We start from the raw sequence: 26,918 nt of genomic DNA on the forward strand, positions 1-26,918 counted from the left end.
TTATTCATTGATTCAATTAAGTAATTAAGATAAGTTTTTTTTTATTTGAGGAAATTACGCTATATTCTCACTTTGATTGTGTTATTTTCATATTGACACTCCTAAGTTAATCAATTAATAGGTTGAGATTGCACTTTTCATTTTTTTTATTAAATGGTGTTGTATTCTCTCTTGAAAGGCTGATAATATTTGGATGCTAAATTCAAATGTACATGTGCCTTTGAAATTATCACAATTTAACAATCATATAGGCCTCGCTTTTCACCTTTTGGGGCAATCGCTAGTTTCAAAATCCTTATTCTAACTATTCCTCAAGTATTGTTACTATTAAATTGTAACTTTTCATCCACTTTCCAAATCCTCCAAGTAACAAAAGGAACAAAAAAACTCGACAACAATTATAACAAAGGTGATAAAGCCATATCCCAAAACCCCACTGTCAACCTCCACAACCAAAGTAAAAGATAATTCACCAAGGTGTAGAGAGAACGGCTTGCCAAGTAAGGATCACTAACCAATGCAACGCCTCCACTTACCAGTGCAACTACATAGCTATCAACCATTAACCATTACAGCCCAAAGGAGCCCTGAGAACTAGAGGACGAGGTAAAACCCACGCCCTCAAATCCCCAATACCACCTCCAACAAAAATCTCTCCTTTGAAAGCAAATTTTAAAACAATTAATAACACACATAGTGACAACTTTTGCATTAACTACATGTATCCACCGCTCTTTCCGAAGGGAGAGATGCACCAACTTCTACACCCCATCATGAAGGATATAGTAACACATTAAAATAATAACCAAGTTTCTTTTAAAATGATATTAATATAAAAATCCAAATTGAAAATATAAGTCTTTTAATTAATAAATTAAAAACATAATCATTTTAAATTAGTTAACCATTCCTAATGCATTTAAGTATCTTCACATAATTTAATTATATCCTGTAAGTATTGGTTTTCCCATGAATAATGTGGTTGTATTTTTTTGTGGTTGTATTTTTTTTATAAGTAGTCTAATTTCATATTGAGAAAGTAAACATTCTTAGCAATGATGAGATGTTTCGGAAAATTGACAAAAGTTTGAAGGGGAATTGATATTTGTTATTTTCAGTAGTTAGCATTAATGACTTGCCATTGGGAAATTTCTTAATAATCTGTTTTGAGCATGACTTGCCATTGGGGAATTTCTTAATAATATGTTTTGAGCATATTGATTGTCAGTAGAAAATCAATGTGATTGAAGCTTGTATATGGAGGGGGGAGTTACATGCTTGCAAGTAGGAATTTTAAGTTTTATCTTTTGAGTCTGCCAATCATCTTAAATGGTTTATTGACCTTATAGATAAGAGAACATTTTGACCTATATCTACCAAGTTTAAGCTCGAGTACATGAATGCCTCCTACAATTTTATGTTTTTTTTTTGAGTGTTTTTTCTTTTTTTGGGGGTGGGGACGTTTCATGCCGATGATCATTTGACATAAAATATGTATGTTGTTTGTTGTGCTTGGTAATTTGTCTGCCTTGTAAATTTGTTTACCCACTGAATTACAAAAGTTAGTGCTAAAAAATTCATTGAATGCAAATAGTCATAAAGAGTTTTGATTTAGCTCAAAGGCACTTACAATTTAGAAGGATTGTAGAAGAATTCCCCAGTCATGTTGAATTATTCTTGGGAGAATTTCTGCATAGTAAAAAATGTCAAATTAATAGCACTTTGACATATAACAATAATAGGTTAAAACTCACTTTAAATACTATTGAAGTTGAAATATATTTCATAGAAGTTTAAATAATATTGAAGTTGAAATATATTTCTTAGAAACTTAATGAATGCGAGATTAATATGAACATAGATTAATTCATTTGTTTAATAAATAAATTCAATATTATATTATTATTATGGATAATTTCATAATTAATGAAAGATAAATTTTTTTTTATATAAATTAAAATCATTCAATTCAATTCATAATGAATAAATAAGTAAAAATATATCTCAAAATGAAACAGTGAACAATTTTATTGGATAACTTAGCTTTCTATTTAAGTAATTAAGTTAAGATTTTATTTATTTGAAGAAATTGCCCTCTATTCTCAATTTGATTGTGCTATTTTCATATTGACATGCAAAGTTAATGAATAAATGACTTGAGATTGTAGTTTTCATTTTTTATTATTATTAAATAATGTTATATTCTCTCTTGAAAAACTAATAATATTAAAATATTAAATTCAAATGTACATATGTCTTTGAAATTATCACAATTTAACAATCTTATCTGCGTCTCTTTACACATTTTAGAACCATAATTAATTTCAAAATCCTTATTCTAATTATTCCTCAAATATTGTTACTATTCAATTATAACTTTTCATTTTCTCAAGTGAATAATAGTTAATAATACAAATTAGAGTTATGGATGAGGTTTCCAACCTTACCTTGCTTAATGTGAAAGCTGTGTATTTCCCATTAATTTTTTCTAACTATCATGTTCCGTATGCAACACTTTTAGTTGGAAAATTTGTACAGATATCAATTTGACTGACACGTGTGAGGGGTCGTCCAATTGAATAGATGCGTGTCAAGTTGTAGTCCATAAGATTCACATTAGACAATATGCTTTCGATGTCAACCATTTTGTTGGGTTCTGCTTTTTCCATGTAGTGTGCTTTTTGGGATGATGCCGACGTCTCCTTCACGCATTGTTCACGACATGTGGAAGAGCTGCACGGGAAGATGGAAAAGCAAGCATTATGGGTCACACACGCAAAGAGATCAAGATTCGATCCGGTAGACCATTAACAAAGTGGACCCCACACGCAAAGGTTAATGACCTGAAGGAGAAAACATTTTTTCTTTAATTTATTAACCGGTGCCTCTACGGATGGTTTATGTAATCGATGCACTCCCCATTGCCCACTTTAAATTTTTTATTTCTCGTAATCACTTCAGACCTCATTTCTTAGGTCTCCATTGTTTGTGTTTATCAAGAGTTTTCTTTGTGATATGCAATTTGTATAATTTTAAGAATGAGACATTAAGATATGCTTTTTAGAATATTTTTACACTATTGCTATATCAATATGTTTATATATATGAAAAATAGTAGATGATTTGGAAACCAATGCCACATTGATGCCAAGCTTATGGCTTGGTACCTTAGGATCGAAACAGGTGTATATGATACTCATTCACTTCTACAGTTGTCACTTCTAATTTGGTCTTGTATCTAATTTCAACCCTGCATACGTATCAACTCCTCATCAAATAAACCCTCAGACCTACTACAATCAATGTTTCACTGATCCCACACACCAGTGATACAGTATCAGCCTTTGCGAATATGCCCAGGTTTCCTCTCAGCTTGGCAGAGTTTGGACAAGCATGCTCGTCCTAGAGGTTGGCCAACAAAACCCCAAATGCGAGCCTGAGTACCTCGGTTTCAAAAATTGCTCTCAGCATGACCTCAAACAACCTACCAATTTGTGCTCTGGTCTAATAATCGATTCCTTTTCTAGACTGCGACAATCACTTTGATTCCTCAGATGGATTCAGAGGTCTATGGCATTCCTCTGTCTTGCTTTGTGGAAGGCGCTGCATCCAACTATGTACTCGCAAATGAGGGCCACCATTGTGACCAACAATACAATATCGGCCACTCTCTAGTCTATTTTCAGGTTTTCCAATAGCCCCACTTTACAGGAATTGCAACTGTAGCACAACTGTGTCTGGTTGTTATTCCAGAGCAAGCAATCAAAATCTGTGCCTTGGTTTATGGGGCTTATCCAATATGTTGGATTCACAAATGTATATCCACATTCTGTTGGCGGTTTACAGCATCCAGACTTCAACCACAACACAATATCGAAACACACTAATACATTGGAAATTAATTTCTGTGCATATATATTAATCGATACATAATTACAAAATGAGACTCGTTGTGTCTACTCGGCCTGATCTTCTAATTTAATGGCCTCTGATCCATCATATTCCCTAGGCTTACAAAACAATAACTAAAATCTAATCTCTTCCCCCCTCTGTGACATTCTTCGAATATATCTTCTATACCCAGGATTCTGAACTGGTTATGATTCAGTTCCACCTTTTCCTCAGCTAGATCTTGATATCCCCAACGACCCACAAACCTCTAACTAACACCTAAATTAGGATTTCTTATCCCTACAAAATCTCACCAGACTAGATCTAATTAGGTTCTCAAACATTCGAGAACACTTATAATTCAAGCCTATTAATAACTTATAAAAAATGCATTTAATCGACCCTAGGAAACCAACTTCCTAGTAATACCAACACCCCCCTAAGCTAACATAGATATAATTTGGTACTTGAGCCAATGCTCCTGCATCAGACTCCCACACTTGAAAACATTCATGATCTCCTCATCATGTGCTTTCAAAAAGAAAAAATTTCCTCCTAGATCCCAGACTTTGTGATGGAGTTGTCCATATGTTCTGCTCCTCCATTTCTGTTGCATGTCAGCTTATTCCTGCTTCATCTTCCTTCTTTGGTCACAATAGTTTGGTGCTAAGAAAACCGTAATAAGTTTTCCATCACGTTCAATTTCATAACCTTCCTCTTTAACTTCATGAGACCTGACCACCAACTCAAGATTGTTTTCTTGGAGAAACCTTTTGGTCACATCTTCTCCAAAAGACAAACCAACATCTCGTTTGTTGGGCCCACGCCCTTTACGATGTTGTGGATCACTCCAAAGTATTGCACACATCAGACCCTCTTCAGGTGACTCTCGGAATCGATCAATTTCTTTGATATCATCCAGTTTTATACCATCAACACTAAAAAGACCACCATGGACAACAAAAATCTTGTCATTGAGGACATGAGCCAAAGGAAAGCAACAAAACACTTCAGTGAAAAGCTCAACCATGCTTTCATTGTACTTGGACTTGACTTCGCCCTCAAAACCATAAATCTTGTTCATACTCCTTTTTTCATGATTTCCTCTTGCAAGATAGAGTCCAGTTGGACACATACACTTGAATGTGAATAGCACAAGTATGACTTCAACTGAAAATGATCCTCAATCAACAAAATCACCATTAAAAAGATAAGGATTGTCCTCCGAAGGAAGCCCATTAATCTCAAATATGTTCAAAAGGTCATAATTCTGACCATGGATGTCACCATAAACAGTGAATTGCTTTCCATTCAGAATATTGATGTCAACCAGCAATGGCATCACCTCCAGCAAATCCTTTACTTGCAATAATATTTGAAATGCATACCTTCTGTGTATATTTTTCTGATTCTTGAAGTCATCCATCATTTTCTTTATAAATTCCAATGTCACATTTTCTCCTTCTATTCTAGCACCAGCATACTAGGGCTCTACCTATATTGAACGAAAATCAATGGAATCCACAACAGAATGATTCTCAAGATCATTCACTGAGATGGCCTCAATAAGTCTAACTTTTTGGATTGTTGTCTCGGTCTCTTTAAGCTTCTTGGTGGCATCAGGATCATTTGGACAAATTCTCTTAACCTGCTGAAAATATTTTAGTACTTGATTGATCACCTTTTCTAATGCTGCCAACCTTTGCCTTCTGGTCTGCTTCAACATCAGCTTCCTTATGTTCTCAATCTCTGTTTCCAGTAGATCTTCTTGCTGGTCTTCTTAATTAATTCTTCCTTCTTGCTTTAGCTGGTTGCTTCTGTCCAGCTGCATCTTCCTTTGTTTCACACATTCAGACTGTGTGTCTCCTTTCAACAGTATTTCAACTTGTTGTTCTGGACTTTCTTCTTTCATCAACACTTCAGTGTGTTGATTTAACTCCTTCAAAGAGTTTTCAAGCTTTTCCTCTGCATCATCTATTCTAATAATGCTTCCTTGCCCTGGTTCATAGTTGTGAACTTCTTCCTCTGCTTCTGCTTCCTTTACTGCTTGCAGTCTTTTCATACTCGAATGTAGCCCTTCCACGTTGAAGCTCCTGCCTTAAGCTCTCTACTTCTGTATCCATAGCAGGAATCTATTGAACTTCTGCATGGGCTCATTTCAATTCTTGATTTAGCTGTTGCACTTGCTCATTTAAATCTTGTCTAGCTGATTAAATACTTTGTGCACCAGAACGAGCTTGTTGCAACTCTGCCTTGATAGATTCACTAGCCTAGAGATATGCCTCCATATTTGCAATTTTGTCCAAAAAACTTCTAATTTGCTGATCCTTATCATTCTGCATAGCTGCAATATGCAAATGCAATCGCTCCAGTTCATGTTGAGACATAACAAGATCTTGTCTCAAAGCTCCATGTGTTGCAACTAACCTTTGCTTTTCTGTTGTAGGCCTTTTCATCTCCACTCTTTGTGTTGTAGGCTTATGTTCCAACACTTCTGGTGGTGGTAACATATCCAAAGGATGATGACCTGCAGGAGGTCCCATGGCTGGACCATATATCTCAGGCCCCATGCCTGGGCCTTGAAGGTGTCTAGCAAAAGGGGGTGGCATGTGACCTCTACTAGCCATCTCTTTGTCTCTACAAATTCCTCTCCCAGTCGATTGTGACAAGGACTGAGGAAGAAATGTGGAAGATATCTTGCAGTCTTCATCAGGTACTGGTGCTTTTAGCCATTTCTCCAACAACTCTAGCTCCTTCTCCCATACATTAGCTTCTTGATGAGAGCTTCTTTCTTCTTCTCCTTGATCCTATTGTTGACTTCTTGTCATTGTCAACTCTTCTTCCTTTTTTTCGCCTTTCTCTAGGTGAATTTCTGCTTCATGTCTTCTTCCTTGAGGTATCTTTTTCAGGTTGATCAACTCAACATCTCCCATGGTTGAATCAATCATGCCTTTCATCATGACAACATGATGATATTTTACTATGTTTTCAGATAACATAGTCTCTTCTTCATGAACTTCTTTGACAATCTTCATTGGTTGTCCTTTTTCACCTGCATAATTGACATTAACACTTGAATTAGTATTACAAATATGAGAATTCAGTGTCTCAGACAACATTTCAGTATGTTGTGTTGAGTGTTCCTTCAATTCTTCTATCACCGGTTCAACCCGTTTCTCTGAATTTCCTTCTAGTCTTCCCATCACCATTTCAGAATATCTCCTTGAGCTTTCCTCAAGGTTTCTTGTTAACATTTCAGTATGTTGTGTAGAAATTTTGAATAATTTAACACATATTCACAGAGATTATCCCGATCATACAATTATAAGCGGAACATGTATAATACATAATCTCCTCTACGTTGATCATCAATTTACAGAAGCAGAAACATTCACAGGCGCACATAGAAGCATCAATCAAACTCACTAACACAGTATGTATCCCGGGGAAAGCATCTCGCTAAAAACCCCACACTATCTGTATATTAGATTGATTGAATCATGTAACAATACAAAGCATAATACTTCTCACAAGTATCTCCACCTGTTACACACAATACAGTCAGATTTGATCTCCAAATCTCCCCCGCTGCTTGCCTGCCTCCACTGCTCAATACCTGCTCAAGAACTGATGAGAATTGCTTCCCAAACTCGTTTTTCACCTGCAAAATAGTCACTCACTCTTTGTGGACGTGAGCAAAGGCTAAAATGTGGGCCAAATACGTGAGCAAACTCATTGGCATACTCAATCCCTTGATTGTGCAAGATCTGGTGCACAACTATAGTCACAACTGATAGCAATTTGATTCTCTACCACCTGTCCCTGTTGAACTGAACATGCACTGACATGCAACTGAGTTAACTGATGTATTCTTTAGTTGTATTATGAGTTAATAATTAGTTTAACAACTCATCATTAGTCTATATGCAGTTAGACTAACTACAACTAGTTTAACTAAGTCAAACTGAACACAACTCCATCAACTGCACCTCCAGTCCACTAAACTCAACTCACTTGAGTTCTAACTGAAGTCCTGCATGCAAATATTAGTCATCCCATAGGTAACCACGTATTTCCCTCTGGGATCTGCATGTACCACATCCGTAGCTCATCCTGAAGTGCTCCAAGAGAATAAGATCAAGTTTATAGTCCAAATATTATTATGAGACAATAATATTTGACTTTTCTATTTTTGACAGCTAGTCTAAAAATAGACTTTGATCACTCACACTGTGATCACTCACACTTTCATCAAAAATAGAAGTCCATCTATTTTTCCCAACTTGATCAATCATCCATAAACATAGACATGATCCATATGTCCAAAAATAGACATAGTCTAAAAATAGGCTTGCGCCAAAAATAGCCTACAGGCCTACTTAGTGAAGGCGACTCTTTTCACTAAGCTCCATCATCTTGTTGCAATCTCAACAAGAATTTCTTGTTGCACACTTTTCAACACTCCCTCTCAACAAGAAAGGCTTCCTCTCAAATCCGATCCTATAACTCTGGAATGTTCTCCATGCAACACATCTGGCCGGTCCACTTGCTCTGTCATCAAAGTCTCTGACTGCTATTGCCTCTGTCGACTGAAACTATGCATCTCTGTGCTCTTCAGTATCTGACTGCTCTAGCCTCTGTCACTTTGATCTCTGACTGCATCCGTGCTGTTGCTGGTTCTATCTCCCACCATTGCATCCGCACTGCACCTCCCAACTGACCTCCCTGTTGGGATAGAAACATCCTCTGGTGCTGAAGCTCTACCTGCTGCTGACAAGTGCTCCCTCTCTGACATCTGCGCTACTGCAACATCTCCATGCATCTCGCACCATTGCACACCTCTCTCTGCCACCTAGCACTGTGCAAAACACTTGTGCCTCTCGCATTGCTACAGCCTGCTAGCTATGCGCTGTCCTGGGATTCCCTGTACTGTCGCTCTCTCTGCCGCTCCATCCGCATATGTCTCTACCCAATCAGTCAGTTCCTGCTACTACACATCGGGGCTCCCGTAGCAAGGTCTCATCCAAGAGGTTGGGTACCTCAAGGATCCTGCCCCTCCTCCTTGGGATGATCAATCCACATCACCCCACCTCCTACCTGGAGGTATGGATGCATGCGATCCCTCAGCCCACCTGGCTTGAAGTTTCCCCCTACTGGAGGTCTCTGGATGAGTAGATGTCTCTACTCGATCTCCTCTCAGCTTCCCCTGTTGTGGCTCCTCCACAATCTCCTGAAGCTGCTGCACCAATCGTGGCTCCTCCACAATCGTCTGAGACTTCTTCTGGCTCTGCATGTTGAGAGGTAATATACACTCCCTCTCAACCACCAAGTCTCCATCAGTTGCCTCGCTGCTCAAGGCTTTGCATGCATCTTGAACCTCAAGAGCATACAGGTTCCTGACCCATGAACCAATCTCATGACAACAAAAGCATCGCACCTTCGACTTGTCAACTTTCTTCCCATCACTGGAAGAACAAGATTCGAAAAGAGAAACCTTCTCCTTCCCCTTCTTCGCCTTACTCGCTAAGGCACAGTTCTCCTCATCATGCATAGATGAAGAACTGTCTCTGGTGCACCGTCTAATCTCCTCCTGCATCAAATCCGACCATAGTCGTTCCAAATTTGGCAGTTTCTCCCTTCCATTCACCGAGTCCTGGTAGCTATGCCAACCCTTAGGAAGGTCAAGGAGTCCTAGACTCACCATCCTCATCCGACAATCACCCCCACACTTCCTAGCTCATCCCGGCATTGGATGAACTTCATGAGATACTGGGGCATACTGTCTCCATTCTCGAACTGAATGTTTCTGAGTTTTATCTCTTGCTTTGGAATTAAATTCGAATTCCACCAGCTCAAAACTCAACCGCTTCCGATCTAGAATTCGTGAGTACAAAATATTTCTCGTACAGAGATTGATTGTATGGGCTTTCACCGGATATTTCACCTTCCAAAGGAAGGATGAATCCAGAGGCTACCTGGCCCGATTGCAGGCTCTGCCTAGAGAAATAGAATGTAAACACTTCCTGAATAGTAGATCTGATGATCAATCCTCGCTTGATATCCTGTAAAAATCTCTTCTACAAATCAAGCAGCTCCGATACCATGTAGGAATTTCCTGCAAATTCTCTACAAATCTAGCTCTGATACCATGTAGAAATTTTGAATAATTTAACACATATTCACAGAGATTATCCCGATCATACAATTATAAGCGGAACATGTATAATACATAATCTCCTCTACGTTGATCATCAATTTACAGAAGCAGAAACATTCACAGGCGCACATAGAAGCATCAATCAAACTCACTAACACAGTATGTATCCCGGGGAAAGCATCTCGCTAAAAACCCCACACTATCTGTATATTAGATTGATTGAATCATGTAACAATACAAAGCATAATACTTCTCACAAGTATCTCCACCTGTTACACACAATACAGTCAGATTTGATCTCCAAATCTCCCCCGCTGCTTGCCTGCCTCCACTGCTCAATACCTGCTCAAGAACTGATGAGAATTGCTTCCCAAACTCGTTTTTCACCTGCAAAATAGTCACTCACTCTTTGTGGACGTGAGAAAAGGCTAAAATGTGGGCCAAATACGTGAGCAAACTCATTGGCATACTCAATCCCTTGATTGTGCAAGATCTGGTGCACAACTATAGTCACAACTGATAGCAATCTGATTCTCTACCACCTGTCCCTGTTGAACTGAACATGCACTGACATGCAACTGAGTTAACTGATGTATTCTTTAGTTGTATTATGAGTTAATAATTAGTTTAACAACTCATCATTAGTCTATCTGCAGTTAGACTAACTACAACTAGTTTAACTAAGTCAAACTGAACACAACTCCATCAACTGCACCTCCAGTCCACTAAACTCAACTCACTTGAGTTCTAACTGAAGTCCTGCATGCAAATATTAGTCATCCCATAGGTAACCACGTATTTCCCTCTGGGATCTGCATGTACCACATCCGTAGCTCATCCTGAAGTGCTCCAAGAGAATAAAATCAAGTTTATAGTCCAAATATTATTATGAGACAATAATATTTGACTTTTCTATTTTTGACAGCTAGTCTAAAAATAGACTTTGATCACTCACACTTTCATAAAAAATAGAAGTCCATCTATTTTTCCCAACTTGATCAATCATCCATAAACATAGACATGATCCATATGTCTAAAAATATACATAGTCTAAAAATAGGCTTGCGCCAAAAATAGCCTACAGGCCCACTTAGTGAAGGCGACTCTTTTCACTAAGCTCCATCATCTTGTTGCAATCTCAACAAGAATTTCTTGTTGCACACTTTTCAACATGTTGATCCAAGTTCTCTTCTAAACTTTCGAGACCCTCATACAATCTCACCTCTTCCTCATCATCATCTAGAGATATTCCTTCCTCTGGCTTGCAAATAACTTCATCTGCTTCTCCTTCTTCTTCAAGCATTTTCCTCTGAATAATTTTGCATGTGACATCTTCAATTCTTATCCTTGACTCAAAGAATTTGAGTTCCTTTGTCCATAAGGAAATCTCCTTTTGCTTCCACCTCATCTATAATGAGTACCAAATCACCTTCTTTCCTTTTAGTGGAAAGGTCCATCCTCTTTTCTGGTCTTCTGGTTCTTGTAGCAGCTCTGTCAATATCTCCAATCTTGCTTTCATGTCAGCAAGTTGCATGTCAAGCTCCTCTTGACTCATCCTCTTCATGCCTTTTGTATTGGCATCCTTTCCTCTATAGTGGCTTTCTTCAAAACCTCTGCAATGATCTTCCATCATCTTTGTCTTCATCTTCTCTTCATGAGCTCCTCACTCCACTGCAACAAGCCTCCGCAATAGCAAGTCCTCCTTACTGCAATCTTACCTCACTAAGCTCTCCTCACTCAGTCATTTGGTAAGCACGGTCCTCTATCTGGAACCTTCTCTTGAGCAACATCTTTGCTACTTCTAGGCTTTTGCATGCTCTCACTCTCCCTTGAGAACACTTCAGTTTTCCTCTATGTCCAATCTCTTGTTGGATTATTCAAGTTCACTGCCAATTCAGAGTGCTTTCTTTGCTCTGCTTTTCCCTTTGCCTACTACTAAAAACCTTCAATCACAGTTTATCAACTCAGTTAAAACAAAATATCATCATATATATATATTTTATGATCCCTGCAGGATCATGTCCATCTGCATTTTGCATGGATTGTCTCAAATTATTTGCTTTCTGCAAATTCTTTCTTTGAGAGTAAAACTCTTCTCCTCTCTGTTCTGCTATGTGTTCGGATTTAAAATCTCCCTTGAGATTGAAATTATCAACTCTCTCTGCTATCTTTCATCTCTATTATCTTTGATCTCTATTGTCCTTGGCTATTTTCCCTTTGCAACTTTTCCTTGGAAGTATTAATCACATCCCATCTTTGCTATCTTACCTCCTTGCTATTGTCAGCTTCTGCGTTTTTCCAAGACCTGCTTTATCCCTGTGCAGCCTTTGAACCCTTGCACACAAAACATGCTTGTTTGTCTTTTTGTCCTGTCAGTCTTTCTGATTACCAGCTATGTCACCTTGGCTGGTCACACTCTTCTTTCTTTGCACGCAAAAACTCCTTTCCGCGGGAAATATTTTCCCCGCTCTGATACCAAAAAGGATGCCAAGCCTATGGCTTGGCACTTTAGGATCGAAACAGGTGTATCTGATACTCATTCGTTGCTACAACTGTCACTTCTAATTCAGTCTTGTATCTAATTTCAACCTGCATACATATCATCTCCTCATCAAATAAACCCTCAGCCCTACTACAATCAATGTTTCATTGATCCCACACACTAATGATACAGTATTGACCTTTGCGAATATGCCCAGGTTTCCTCTCAGCTTGGCAGAGTTTGGACAAGCATGCTTGGCCCAGAGGTTGGTCAAGAAACCCCAAATGCGAGCCTGAGTACCTCGGTTTCAAAAATTTCTCTTAGCACGACCTCAAACAACCTACCAATTTGTGCCCTGGTCTAATAATTCGACTCCTTTTCCAGACTGCGACAACCGCTTTGATTCCTCAGATGGATTCAGAGGTCCATGGCATTCCTTTGTCTCGCTTTGCGGAAGGCGTTGCATCCAACTATGTACCCCCAAATGAGGGCCACCATAGTGACCAACAATACAATATCGGCCACTCTCCAGTCTATTTTCAGGTTTTCCAACAGCCCCACTTTATAGGAATTGCAACTGTAGCACAACTATGTCTGGTCGTTATTCCAGAGCAAGCAATCAAAATCCGCGCCTTGGTTTATTGGGCTTATCCAATATGTTGGATTCACAAATGTATATCCACATTATGTTGGCGGTTTACAGCATCCAGACTGCAACCACAAGACAATATCAAAACACACTAATACGTTGGAAATTAATTTCTGTGCATATATATAAATTGATACATAATTAAAAAATGAGACTCACTGTGTCTACTCGGCCTGATCTTCTAATTTAATGGCCTCTGATCCATCATATGCCCTAGGATTACAAAAAAATAACTAAAATCTAATCTCTCCCCCCCTCTGTTACATTCTTTGAATATATCTTCTATACCCAGGATTCTCTAAACCGGTTATGATTTAGTTCCACATTTTCCTCAACTAGATCTTGATATCCCCAATGACCCACAAACCTTTAACTAACACCTAAATTAGGATTTCTTATCCCTACAAAATCTCACCAGACTAGATCTAATCAGGTTCTCAAACATTCAAGAACACTTACAACTCAAATCTATTAATAACTTATAAAAAATACATTTAATCGACCCTAGGAAACCAACTTCCTAGTAATACTAGCAATCCCCTAAGCTAACATAGATATAATTTGGTCCTTGAGCCAATGCTCATGCATCAGACATGTCATTTCAAGGGTGTGGCCTGTTATCACTAGAGTCTTTTGGCCATGTCATTCTTTACCTTTTTTCATGAATTACTTTATTTTTTATATTTAGGCCTTTTTACATTTCTCCCTTAACATTATTATTTTATTACTTCATGTCCATTTAAAATAATCAACATAAATTTTAAAGTAAATAAATGATAATTTATTATCAATTTCTTGGCTTTCTTGATCGTGAACTTGATTATTTGTCATTGTCTACCCATATTATCTTTTGGAGTTTTCTAGTGGATTTTTCTTAGAATCCTACAAGGATTGTTTTGAATCATAAGTTTGAGTTGTAAACTCTCCACAATATGAGTGTTCCAAGAGTTTTTCAAGATGTTGAATCCATATATGTAGTAAAAAACTCATGTTAAATAACAAAATATCATGATTTAATCAAAAACATTTTGTGGGATTCCATCCCAAAACTTCAAAAAGTATAATAGTTAGAGAATGTCTTATTATTTACTATTTATTTCCAAAACAATATGTTTGGACCACCTTTCCGGAACAAATATTATTTTAATATTTCTTTCACTCCCACTTCCAAACTATATAATATTTTAATATTCACTTTATGTTGGTGCAAATATCTTTTCCACAACACTTTTCACTACCATTACTTACACTTCCACAATTTTCCAGTGATAACCAATTTGCACCAACATTTTTTTGCATTGAGCAAATTACATAGTCCATACTTAGTCTATTTTCTAACTATGCAAGTTGAGGGTGTAGGTTTTGAAGAACTTTCCCACAAAGATGTACTCCCTCATGGATCATCCAACAAAGACTTACCTTTACATGGATCATTCTACAAAGACATACTTAGTATAATTTCTAAGGTGGAGGAGACTTACCATAGTATTAAAACAATAATATGGATATCTTTATGTTAATGAAGTAAGTAATTATTATTGCAATGAAAGGATAAAGTAAGAGCTTATCTCATAAGCATAAATTCCAGAGAAACTCTTACATGATAAAACAATAAATTTATATCTAAACATAATTCCTTCTTTCGGGCAATGGATAACTCTTGTCCGCCAAAAATATAGGAGAAACAATAAAATTTCTATCAAATGAGGGAGAATGTCTCAACAAATACCTATTAAAATATTTCTATGCGAAATACGTCAAATTTGATCAACTCTTCCAATTAGATAATTGATGAGAAATTAAGGCTAATACTTTATTTTACATTTTATATTCATCTATGTAACTTTACTCCTATCTAGGTGAAAGAGAATACAGATTACACCACCAAGAATTCTAGAGACATTTAAGCATCATGTTACATCTAGTGCCTGCATACATGATAATTTTGAGGTTGGAGAATCCAAAAAAAGGCTCTTACACTTTGTGACAACTAAAAACTCTTTAAGTTTTCCAACTTAAACATGTATTATGTTCCATGGTTGTACCAACAACTACATACTATACATTAATTTTATAATAGATTTATAGGCTTCATGATTTCATTGATTATTTCTTTAATGAGTTATTCAGATGTTCTATGAAGACTTTTCTAATCAAATCTTCAATATGATACATTGATATTTCTAGGATTTCTCTTGTTTTAAGAATAAATTACATATTTATGTTCAATTTCCTTGCAAATTCAATATTCAACTATTCACCTAAGATCAAATTCCAACTCAGCACTAGTTATAAAACACTGAATAACGATATCATTTCATTAATAGACAAGGCTTATACACTTATTTGAACAAAAGTAGTATGTTGGAAACTGAAGAAGCTAGAGCCACTCTCTACACAACTGTAGGCACAACTAGACTACAAATTTCTTTCCACTAGCCACCATTGAGCTAGATTTGATGGCTTAGGAGGAAGGTTCTCTCAGAGTTCTACAGATGGAAATTAGGTTAAAGGACATGAAGGATATTGTCCTTCATACACAAAGATTCCTAGATCGTCTTTCAACCACAAAGCCAGGTCTTGTTATCTCTCATCATGTGACCACTTTGGGTCTACAGAGCATAAGGGAGTGATTTTTAGTGTTTTTTGTGCATATATTAAACCATATTTCTTAACATTTTCATTTGAAATTCTGGCTTAGGATGATAAATTCATCATTGAATTCCATCACTAATCAAGTAGTCCATAATTTCACATAGGTTTGTGTGAATGGTTGCACAAATACTCCTCCGTACGTCCTCAATCATTCAAACTTTTTAAATAGTTAACCTTTTTCAATTTCTCCATCGTTTTTCACCTTCCAAATAATTAAATTTAACCATACCAAGCTGTATACAGTTTCTTGATTCTCCATCCGAATGAACAGGTTTTAACCGAAGCACGCGGAATTTGGCTGTTCGCTGAGGGGCATAGCACCAAACGAGTGGGGAGCCACGTGATATTGAAGCTTTGCAATTGGCTGGAAAATAAATGTTATCGTTTTCTTGGTCGTGATGTCATGAATTTTCAACTTGTTGAGACTGAAGGACATCTGCTAGATCGTATTTTGCGGGTGCATTCGCCAAATCTCTCATGGCTTTCTTGGCGTCATTGTCCCTACACTTGTCTACCTTCCTGGATTGCATTTAAGAATTTAAGGGTTTTGAAAGTGGAGGGGGCTGTATTGAAAACATTATGGCAAGGCATATCGCAGGTAAATCTAAACTTTTTGAGTTCAAGTGTGTTCATTGGCTATCGATATTGCATAAAAGGGCGTCCAATTATTTCTCACGGTTTTCCCATCTTTCTTACACTCGAAATGCTTGATCTTGCGGGCACCTTTGCAGTTGCGGGAATTAGAGATTATAAATGCGAGCTGGCTCTCGAGCATTCCAAAGTCCATGGGGCAGCTGAAGCACCTGGAAAGGATCGTCATTGGTTCTTCCTCTCTTGCTAAATTCCCTGAAGAATTCGGTCATGTGAACTCGTTGAAGTCCTTGGTGTTACGTGCTAACAGATTTAAATCATTACCAAACTCTTTTGTTAAATTGAGAAACCTCCAACACATGGATTTGTCTGGGTGCTATGAATTTAAATTTTTTTTAAAATATTTAAATTTTAAAAAATATAAAAATATTTAAAAAATAAATATGAAATTAGTGTAATAATAATAATAATAATAATAATAATAATACCATGAGCGTAACAAAAGGGCTTTGAACTTTATAATCTTCGGTTTGAAAGAAGAGGTAGACGAGGATACTTTAGCCATAGCCCAGACAGAATTACATAACACATTACAAATTGAAACAACGTGCCTCACAGAAGAGGAAACTAACTGAGAATAAAGGAAGACTAATCCGAATAAAATTGAGTTCTACTGACCATAAGTATGACATACTTAGTAAAACCTCAAGTCTAAAAGGAATGAGAATATTTATAAATGAAGATCTCATTTCAGAAGATCAAGAAGAATTGAGAAAGGAGGTTCAAAAGGTAAAGGAAGTTAGGAAGGAAGGAAAATGGGCAATAATCAGAAATAGAAAAGCCATTATTCGAGATAGATACCAAAAAGATAATAATAAATAGCAATTCAACATGCTCCAGATTCTTTCTTGGAACTCTCACGGCTTTCCATGGAACAAAGGCCCCAAGCTAAGTTGGATATCAAATGATGTTGATATTACTTTGCTTGTTGAAACTTGGGAGCATGAAGAATCTCGGGTCCCTAACATAGATGGCTTTACATTATGGTCTACCTGGAATAAGCGATCCTCCCGTAGAGGCATTGGGGGTATAGCTTATTACATTAAGAAAAACATCTCTCCGGTAGGATTTATAAAAACGACCCTTGCAATCAATATAGTTGGATAGAAATTACTCACATTTATGATAAAAAGACCTACATAGCAAACTGTTATTTCGCCCCATCAATCTTAACTTCTATAAGAAAAAGAATCTAGATAAAAATATTCCTTACAATGGTTTAGAGAATGATATTTCTAGCCTAAGGAATGAAGGCAATATCCTTTTAATGGGTGACTTTAATGCTCAAACTTTAAGCAACCAAGCTATTCTTCTAAGCAATCATTCCAACCCTAATCCTCTTTGGTTAGACGAAGACCTTTCTCTCGCTAGTCGGTATAAAAGGAGCTCTGAAGACCTCGGGGATAATTTGTTTGGGTCGGAGTTAATCAAGCTCTTTAGTGCTCAAGATCTCATAATTTGCAACGGTCTAAAGAAGTGGCCCAAATCTAGCCAGATGACCTACATCCATGGGCTTGGTAGCAGCGTGGTAGACTATGTTATCTCTGATCTCTCTCTATACAACGAAATAACAAATTTTGACATCTTAAACGACCACGAGCTTGACTCTGATCATAAGCCTTTACTTATAACTCTCAATTTTGTCATGCATAGAGATCCAATAGAAGATAATCCTTATAGCCAAAAGAAGTTAATCTTTGATAGAAATAAAAATATCTCTTTCTAAATCAATTAAAAACTAATTCGCTTCCTTTATCTAGTATAGACAACATAGAAGATCTCTATCATAATTTTACTACAACCCTCTCATATTCTATTAACAAGTTCTCCTTTGAAGTTTCAAGTAATAAAAGAAATAGAAAAACCAACCCATGGTATGACAAAGATTGTAAAAGTGCGAGGAGAGAAATTAAGGAAGTTGTTGATGAATCTCTTAAAATTTGCAAGATAAAAATATACAAAGCCCTAACTAAAAGGAAAAAAAAGCAGTATATTCATAAAAGACAAAAGAATCTCTTACACCTCTCTAAGGTAGCTCCTAAGAAATTCTAGAGGTAAATTCTTACTAGGAAAACTAAAGATAATAATAAAATTACTTTACAGGATTGGGATTCCTATCTTAAAAAGCTTTATGAATCTCCAAATGTCGTGGATAACTTTGAAACCTTGCTCACAACGAAATACGTTTTCTCATTAGAAGACATTGATTTTGGGGTTAGTTGCTTGGCTAATGGGAAAGCTAAGGACATTGAAGGCTACCAGGCGGAAATCTTAAAAATTGAAAATCCTATCCTCATCCCCCACATTCACAAGCTTTTCAATCAAGCGGTCAAGCAAGGGTTCCATAAACCATGGACTCAAAGCCTCATTATCCATATTTTTAAAAGTGGGGATACAAATAACCCCTCTAATTCTCGAACAATTATGATCAACCCTCTCCTAGCCAAGTTATATGGTATTATTTTGGAAAATAAGTTGAGCATATGGCTTGAAAGTGAAGGGAAGCAGGCTAAAGGCCAAGCGGGTTTTAGAAAGTAGCACTCAACAACAAACCACCTCATTATGCTTAAGATCATTGTGGAGGAATGTCGCAATGATAAATCCAATATCTTTTGTTGCTTTGTGGACTTTAGAAAGGCTTTCAATACAGTTCCTAGAAACAACCTTTGGAACAGATTAGAAGAGCTAAAGGTTCCTTTTGAGTTGAGAGCTGCTGCTATAAGGTTATACGAGAATGTAATTGCCAAGTTAAAGAGCAATGAGAGGTGGTCGAAAGATATTAAGTGTAATATTGAAGTTAAACAAGGTTTCCCCCTCTCCCCTACCCTATTTGGCATTTACATCGACAAGCTAGAAGGTTGTTTAGAGGAAGCATGATGCGTTGGCACGATCTTAGCTGGGATAGTCATCATCCTTCTTCTCTACTCTGACGATATTGTTCTTCTCGCAAGGTGCCCATTTGATCTTAATAAGAAACTTATACTTCTTAAGAATTTCTGCTCTACCATGGGTATGATTGTTAACACTGACAAAACAAAAGTTATGATTATCAAATCCAATAAAGACACTTACGCTAATTTTATGTATGACAATAGTAACTTGGAGAAAGTGTCTTCCTACACGTACTTAGGAATTATATTCATCATAAGCTCAACTAGAACTATAGCATTGAGAAAAGGATTAATGGGGGATGGAAAGCTTATTTTGGTCTTGAAATTAATTGTAAAATGACAAACCTCATAATGTGGGATAGAGAGAAGTTCATCTTTGAAACTTTAGTCACTCCGTTATCTTATATGGATGTGAGGTTTGGGGTTGTAGCATCTCCAGAGAATCCTGGAGAAAGATTGAGCAAATCCAGAAGCGTTTTATAACGTATAACCTCAAAATTAAAAGCAACACACCCTATCCTATTCTCCTTATAGAAGTGGGTCTTTCCCCTATTGAGAGCCTAGCTATGACTAGGCTTCTGTTGTGCAAACACAAACTCAATAACATAGGATACCATAGACTTCCTAAGCGAGCATTAAATTCCAGTAAAAACCACCTAAGGCTAAAAACGAGGTTGGTATAAAGACACTAGGGCCTGGCTAAATCATGGGGAGATCGATGAGAATGTTGCATTGCAAAACATTAATAACATTAAAAATATTGTTACTTCTAAGTTCAAAAAAAAAATGTGGTGTGAGAAAGATTTAGCAGCTAAAAGAAAAGTAAAATATTATAAGGAGGTCAACAACCCCACCCTAGAAGATCAAAAGTATCTCTCTGTTTTAACTAGCTCAAATAAGAAAATTAACATAGCCAAGATTAGAACGAATTCTCATGAGCTCCACAGTGAAACGGGTCGTTGGGCAGTTCCTAAAACACCATGGATAGAAAGGATCTATCCTTTCTGTGAGAATTCGAACATCGAGGATGAAAATCACTTCCTCTTAGAGTGCCCCGCGTATCACCACATTAGATCTCAGTTTCAAAATCTTTGTTGCAATAGTGACCTTCCTAGCCTTTTACGTTGTCAAAATTACAGTGAGCTCGGGAGGCTTCTCTCCAAGTTTTTTGAGCATAGGAATAAAATCTTAAATCAAACTAAATAATTCGTTTCTTTAGGTCCGATAGACCAAAGTTTGGTCTCAGTGGATATTAACCACCACCATCATCAACATCAATAATAATAATTTTATATATAACTATAAATATTAATATTTATTTAGTTTTAACCAATATTATAATTTAGTTATTTTTTACTTTAAAATTAAATACTTTTATATTATATTTCCTAGAAAAAATTAACAATATTTATAAAAGTTAAATAATTTTTAATAAATAAATATAAATATAGATTATAGATAAAATATATTCTAACTTAAATGTTTTTTACGTTATATTCCCAAAAAGTTATGAATATTTATGAAAAATGTTTTTTAAAAAATAAACATATATTTTAATTAGCATAAACATATATTTTCACTATTTGCAACAAAAATGTATGATGAGTATGTATGCCTTAGTAGACTTAGTAGTCAAATCAATGCAAAGGTGGGTCCCTTGTCCCACAAACAAGGGGATCTCATACACCAATTTGGTGTATGACATGGCTGCCACCTTAAAATTGGATATAATAATAATATATGTTCGTTGTTTGCAACAAAAATGCCTTATGAAGTTGGATAATTTATTAATTTAATTATATCAATTGAAGACTATATTAACACAAGTAGGAAAGCCAATTGAGCTATTTCAAAGCTTTATATATAGGTATTGAATTATTTTTATTATTAATATGTTTTTAAATTTTAGATCTAAGACATTTTTTATCCATAATGTTAATATCAGTCTTTCGATTAATCACATCGCTAGGATTTGGTCGATGTTTTGAACCAACTAATGTGGTTCATCCTTAGGACAAGGTGAGAAATCAATAGATCTGAGGGAATAAATAACAAGGATGCATTACTACCGAGTGTTGGGAAATAGAAGTCAGGTAATTTTTTATGTAATAAATAATATTTAGTTTCGATATTTTAAATTGATAATATTAAATTTAGTTATAAAATCATTGTTGTGTAATAAATAAACACCAAGGACTTACAAATTCTTTAGAAAGAAACTATTAATGAAATACAATTTCTCTCTCTCTCTCTCTCAATACACATATTGAAATATTTGATTTATAACCCACCTTAGATTTTTCTGCATATTAAGTAGTGAAAAAATTGCATATCCCCTTCATGCTAAAAAGTAAATTTTTATTTTCAATATTTTTATCTTTCCATATAAAGTTGATATAAAATTAAGGTGAAAATTGAAGTATTTTATTTATGGCATACATTATTCGTTTTTGTTATTACTATTATTTAATTTGTTAATGTAAGTATTATTTTATTATTTTTAAATGTAACATTAGGAGGCATCTCCTGTGTACTAGGATATAGAGTGTCTCTCGTCCCAATTAGAGAAGAGAGAAGAAAGGTATATTATAGGGGTTGGTTTGTTCACTGGTTACTATATATTTTTCTTTTAGCATTGAGCTATCATAAACAATTTTGTGTATGATATCTTGTTATAGAATATTATGTTAGTTAGCATTGCTTTTACCATCTAGTAAACATGCGTAATCTGGTATAGTTGTGTTTCTAAAGTCTTAAAAAAGGATGGGTCTTGAAACCACACTTCCATTTTCTTTTGAATATGTTTTACAATCATCTAATGCTTTTCCGCAACTTTTTGATCCAATTATACCAATGGAGCTTTCTTAAACTCAAGGACGTTGGAATAGAATAACTCTTTTGTTGCTAAGATTTCCCTTCAACTTACGATGTATAATTTGAATGCCACTAAGCATCATTTTTCTCAAGGGAGATCACGAGCCTCTTGTTTTGGCCTCCTTTGCCTATGTAATTTCACTTTGTCATTATGCCTTCATGCAGACATTAGTGTCAAAGGAATTTGACTCGAAAGACCAAGATGGAGCAGGTTATCCCCTCTATAATTTGACTTAGAAGATTAAGTTGGAGTAGGATATCCCTTTTATTCATGGAAAATTTTAGGGGCTAATGTTCGCCCAGTGGGCTAATTTTCCATGATTTTCCCACAAAAAAGATTCGCCAATTTCCAATTTTATAAAAGACGATTCGCCCAAATTTTAGAATATAAAATTATTTTACCTTAAAAATCACCAACATTATATAGAGACTATATATAAAATAATTATAAATTTGATTAATTTTACAAATATATCAATAAAAATTTATAATTTGCATATTAGGGATTAGTGAGATTCGCCAATGTTTTAAACTTCAAGAAAATTTTCCATCCTTAAAATTTTCCTTGCTTTTATTATACAGAGTAGAAAAATGTCTGCTATCACCTCTCCATAAGAGTCTCAAATCCAACTCCTTACCCAATCCCCAACTAACAACCATTTGGTGCTCGATTTTGTTAGCTATGAATCACACCTCTCATGTTTAGTGGCTTGAGACCACCAAACACGTAGAGAACCTAGATTAGGTTGAGAAAATTACCATGATTCAAAAATGCTTAAAAAATATGGAATGGTCAATATTATTTTTGTACCCTAGAACCTTTATTGAATCTCATTCATAGGAAATGATTAATTCGCTTTGCATCTCTCTAGACCACCACCTTTGTTGTTTTTCCACAGTACTGTAATCTAGGTTAGGGTCTTAGAATCACTAACACTACCAATCCAAATACCACAACAAACTACTTTTAACAGTAGAATATAAACAACAATAAATCAACACGTGCACAAATGTAGACAACTTTTTTACAATTTTTAACAACCCTACTTTGTTATATTAACAAACTATAATAAAACTATCTAGGGCCCCTGTACCAGAGGTAATGGTCCTCATACATCCACTAGTACAACAATACAGGAATACGATACATTGATGGTCTAACTGATGTAGTGCATAATCATAACTCCTCTTGTTATATCTTGAACACAACTATTGGTCCTTCTGCTCCCAATTTGTAGCACTACCTCTATTAATGGTCTCAGTCCTTTAGGTCACTAAACATGGCTCCTCCAACTACTCTCTAGCTGATCATTAATCCTTCAACACATCAACACATAGAGACTCTGGTTGAGTTGTTCACAACTATGTTTGTGAACAAATCTCAACCCATTACTGCTCCTTACCTCCTTTGGGATTTCTTCACTCTAATGCCTTCTTGCACTACTCCGATGAATACAAACTTTGGGTCGGAGGGTTACCACCTATCACTACAAGATGTGCTTCTCTTCATTTAACTTGGGTTGATCCAATTGCTCACTTTGACCTCCTTCTTTTTTCCTTTGAAGATCAGTCACTAGAGCTTCCAACAATCTGCCTCTCCTAGAAGTCCTCTTTGTCCTTCAAAAGACTGCACTTAGGGCTCCCTTGAGCACCTCCTTGTTACCCCAACAACCTTGAGACACCCAACCAATTTTGTCCAATCTGGACTTATCCTCTAGCAACAAATCCACATGAAACACATTACAACATACCTTGTTCCAGGTTTGTCCTTCTTGTTGTAGCTTTTAGCCTAGTTAGGGTTGATGTCAGTCTACTTTAGCACCTTATTTCTCCTCCCAAAACCTTCTCTAGAGTTGTGGCTCCCTTCCTTCTTGCTTTTTCTCCTACTCGTTGCCTTCTTGGAGCAATACCAACCACGTTTTATGCCTCACAACACCTTCCCAAGCTAGGGTATAGGACTCGACCCTCTCTCCAATGATTACAGAGGATAAAACCTGCAAAAAAAAGTCTGCCCACACACAAAATATGCCAAAACCAGCCCAAAACTTATCCACAATAACTTGGTCCCTGCTTTTGATCTCTACAGCCCTCAGACAATCATAAAAGATGCCAAAACAAGACTTATTCTCCTTCGCTAAGGTCTTCTCCTGATATGCGGCCCAAAACACATGTGTAATCTTGTGATTTGATGCTTCTTGGATGTGATCAAATTGCCTCAATGTCACTTACATTTATATGTTTCCTTTAGGGTGCCAATGAACTATCCTCAGAGCACATTTTACCCTAGCTGACTTGAATTCTTGTTGAGAAAATCCAACCATCACAAAAATAAATTTTTATCTTCCAAACTACATGGCATCTTTTAAGTGGCCCCTTGCTCCTCTAAGGGTGCCCCACATCCGCCAAGTGCCAAGCATTAAAACCTCTTTGTGGGAATACCCATAAGCTTGGGTGCAAAACCCACACCTTGGGTTCTAAGCCCACAAACTCTTTTTTTTGCACCCACTCCTCCAAAACCCTGGACCTAGGGCTTGGAGTACCTCCCAAGCTACAAAATTCAACAACCTTCACCCATGATATCCTCATTATTACATAGGATTTTCGGTGAGATCGTACTCATCCTAGATCAATCTACATCCTAAATCATCATTATCCTCAACTTCACTAACTGTAACATTAATGGGTCATAAGGTGTTGCACAAGTTGGTGGTCAACTCACATCTCATGGTTGTCACAACCTCAAATTTTATAATTATTAAAATAATGAAACATTTTTGAAAATCTGTTTACAATATTTTAGTCACTTTTTAAAAAAATTTCATTAATTCAATATTTAAATTATTTTTGTTGTTGTTTTATGAATTTAAATATTTATTTTGGGTAGTCATATGAATTTAATTAGTTATATGGTTTTATGATTTTTTTTTATTAATTCTATTTTTAATTACTTTTTTTTTATTAGCTTAATGTATAGAGAATTTGAACGTCAAATATTATGGTTTACATAATACTTCATAATATGACGATCACTAATTAAGCGTCCCCTTGTGTGCAATTCTAATATTTTTAAGTATAGAAAAAAATATTTTAAATTAAAAAACATAGAATAAAAATGGAGTGAAGATTTTTTATTAAAATAACATCAACCTTTATAGTGTAAATGAAATGTTAAATAAAAGGAAAAAAAAAAAACGTCCTAGAGGATTTAATCTTAGAGGAGTGTACTCATAGCGGTTACATTGATGTGATAATTTGAGAAGTATAGAAGGGCTTTGTGGTCTTACAATGCTTCGACAATTATACATTGAAAAATGTAATGAACTTCAAGTGCGATCAAGCGTAGCAAAGAGGCTGAAGCAAAATAGTGTGACAATAAATGGATACTAAAGTTTTCAATTCTTTATTTTAAACAAGACAGAGTAAACTATAACCATGCATGGTTGTAATATAAATTTTCTTTTAAGCGGGAAAGAAATGGAGTAAAATATTATGTAGTGAATATGCTTTCCATATATTTTTCAATTTTATATTTAAAAGATATTTTAGTAAATTTTCTGAGGATTATATTTTCATTAAATATGAAAATTAGTTATATGTTTTTTTTTTAAATATTAAGATTATAACATCAACAAATTTTAAATGAGATAAGTATTTTTCCAAATTAAATTAATTTGTTTAATGAAATTAATTGAATTAATTAAAGTAGTATTTTTAAAGTTGAATTGATTTGTTTAGTTTTTTAGAAACTTATTTAGTTTTTTACTAATTAAATATGAAATTAATGTACATTAAATAAAAATAACGATATAATTTGTTTTTTAATTATAAATAAATATAAATATATATTCAATTTTATCAAATATTATCATTTTATTTATTATTTTATTGTTTCGTTTTTTTCAACTTACAAATATTTTTATTTTTAATAATTATAAATAAATATAAATTTACACTCAATTTTAATAGGTATTACATTTTGTGTTTTCGTTATATTTAATTTTTCATTATAATTCAAAAAATAATTACAAATATTTATGAAAAAGGTATACCAAAAAATGAAATTTATTGTTTAATTGGCATAAACATATATGTTTTTTTGTTTGTAACAATGTTTGAGGTTCATAATAAAAATGTATTATGAGTTTGAATTGTATTAATATAATTATATTGAGTGTTAAGTTAATATAATAAAACTATATTAGGATAAATTAAAGATGATAGAGAAGACTTGCTTTTAAGTTGGGTTGTATAATTTGAATGTTTTGAAGCATAATTGTTCTTTGGGGAGGTCATGAGCCTCTTGTTTAGCTCCTAACATTGCAATTCAGCCATCATAACATTCACTTTTATAGTCAAGTCATTATATATACTTCAATATAACAAACTTTATGAATACACAAGGTATCGTTTACCAAGGAGTAGGATTTTGATTCTCGGATTTGTTGTTGCTTGTGCTCCCTTACTGTCGCCCGCATCCATGTGTGAAGGATAATGTGTCGTGATAGAATGTTGGTGACTCACCGGTTGACCTCTCAACCTACTCCTTGGGTACTCTTCTTCCCCACAGGCCATTGAGTTGTAATGTGGTTGTAAGTAGAAAAGGAAATAATAGTCGATGGAGGCAAACATTCCTAGCTCAAGAGCTCCCTCTCTTATCACCTTCACCTC

General features: G+C 35.4%; 2 pseudogenes; both read right to left on the reverse strand.

The window, feature by feature from the left end:
* Nucleotides 1-4,513: 4,513 nt before the first annotated feature.
* LOC149200191 (serine/threonine-protein phosphatase 5 pseudogene) lies at nucleotides 4,514-5,617 on the reverse strand (annotated as a pseudogene).
* A 277-nt stretch (nucleotides 5,618-5,894) lies between these two features.
* Nucleotides 5,895-6,568, reverse strand: LOC149200192 (protein FLX-like 2 pseudogene; annotated as a pseudogene).
* Between the last annotated feature and the right edge of the window lie 20,350 nt (nucleotides 6,569-26,918).

This window comes from Pinus tabuliformis, chromosome 2_1 (assembly GCF_031772625.1).
Source record: "Pinus tabuliformis cultivar Carrire ecotype Pingquan chromosome 2_1, CPIR1, whole genome shotgun sequence".
NCBI classification, from domain to species: domain Eukaryota; kingdom Viridiplantae; phylum Streptophyta; class Pinopsida; order Pinales; family Pinaceae; genus Pinus; species Pinus tabuliformis.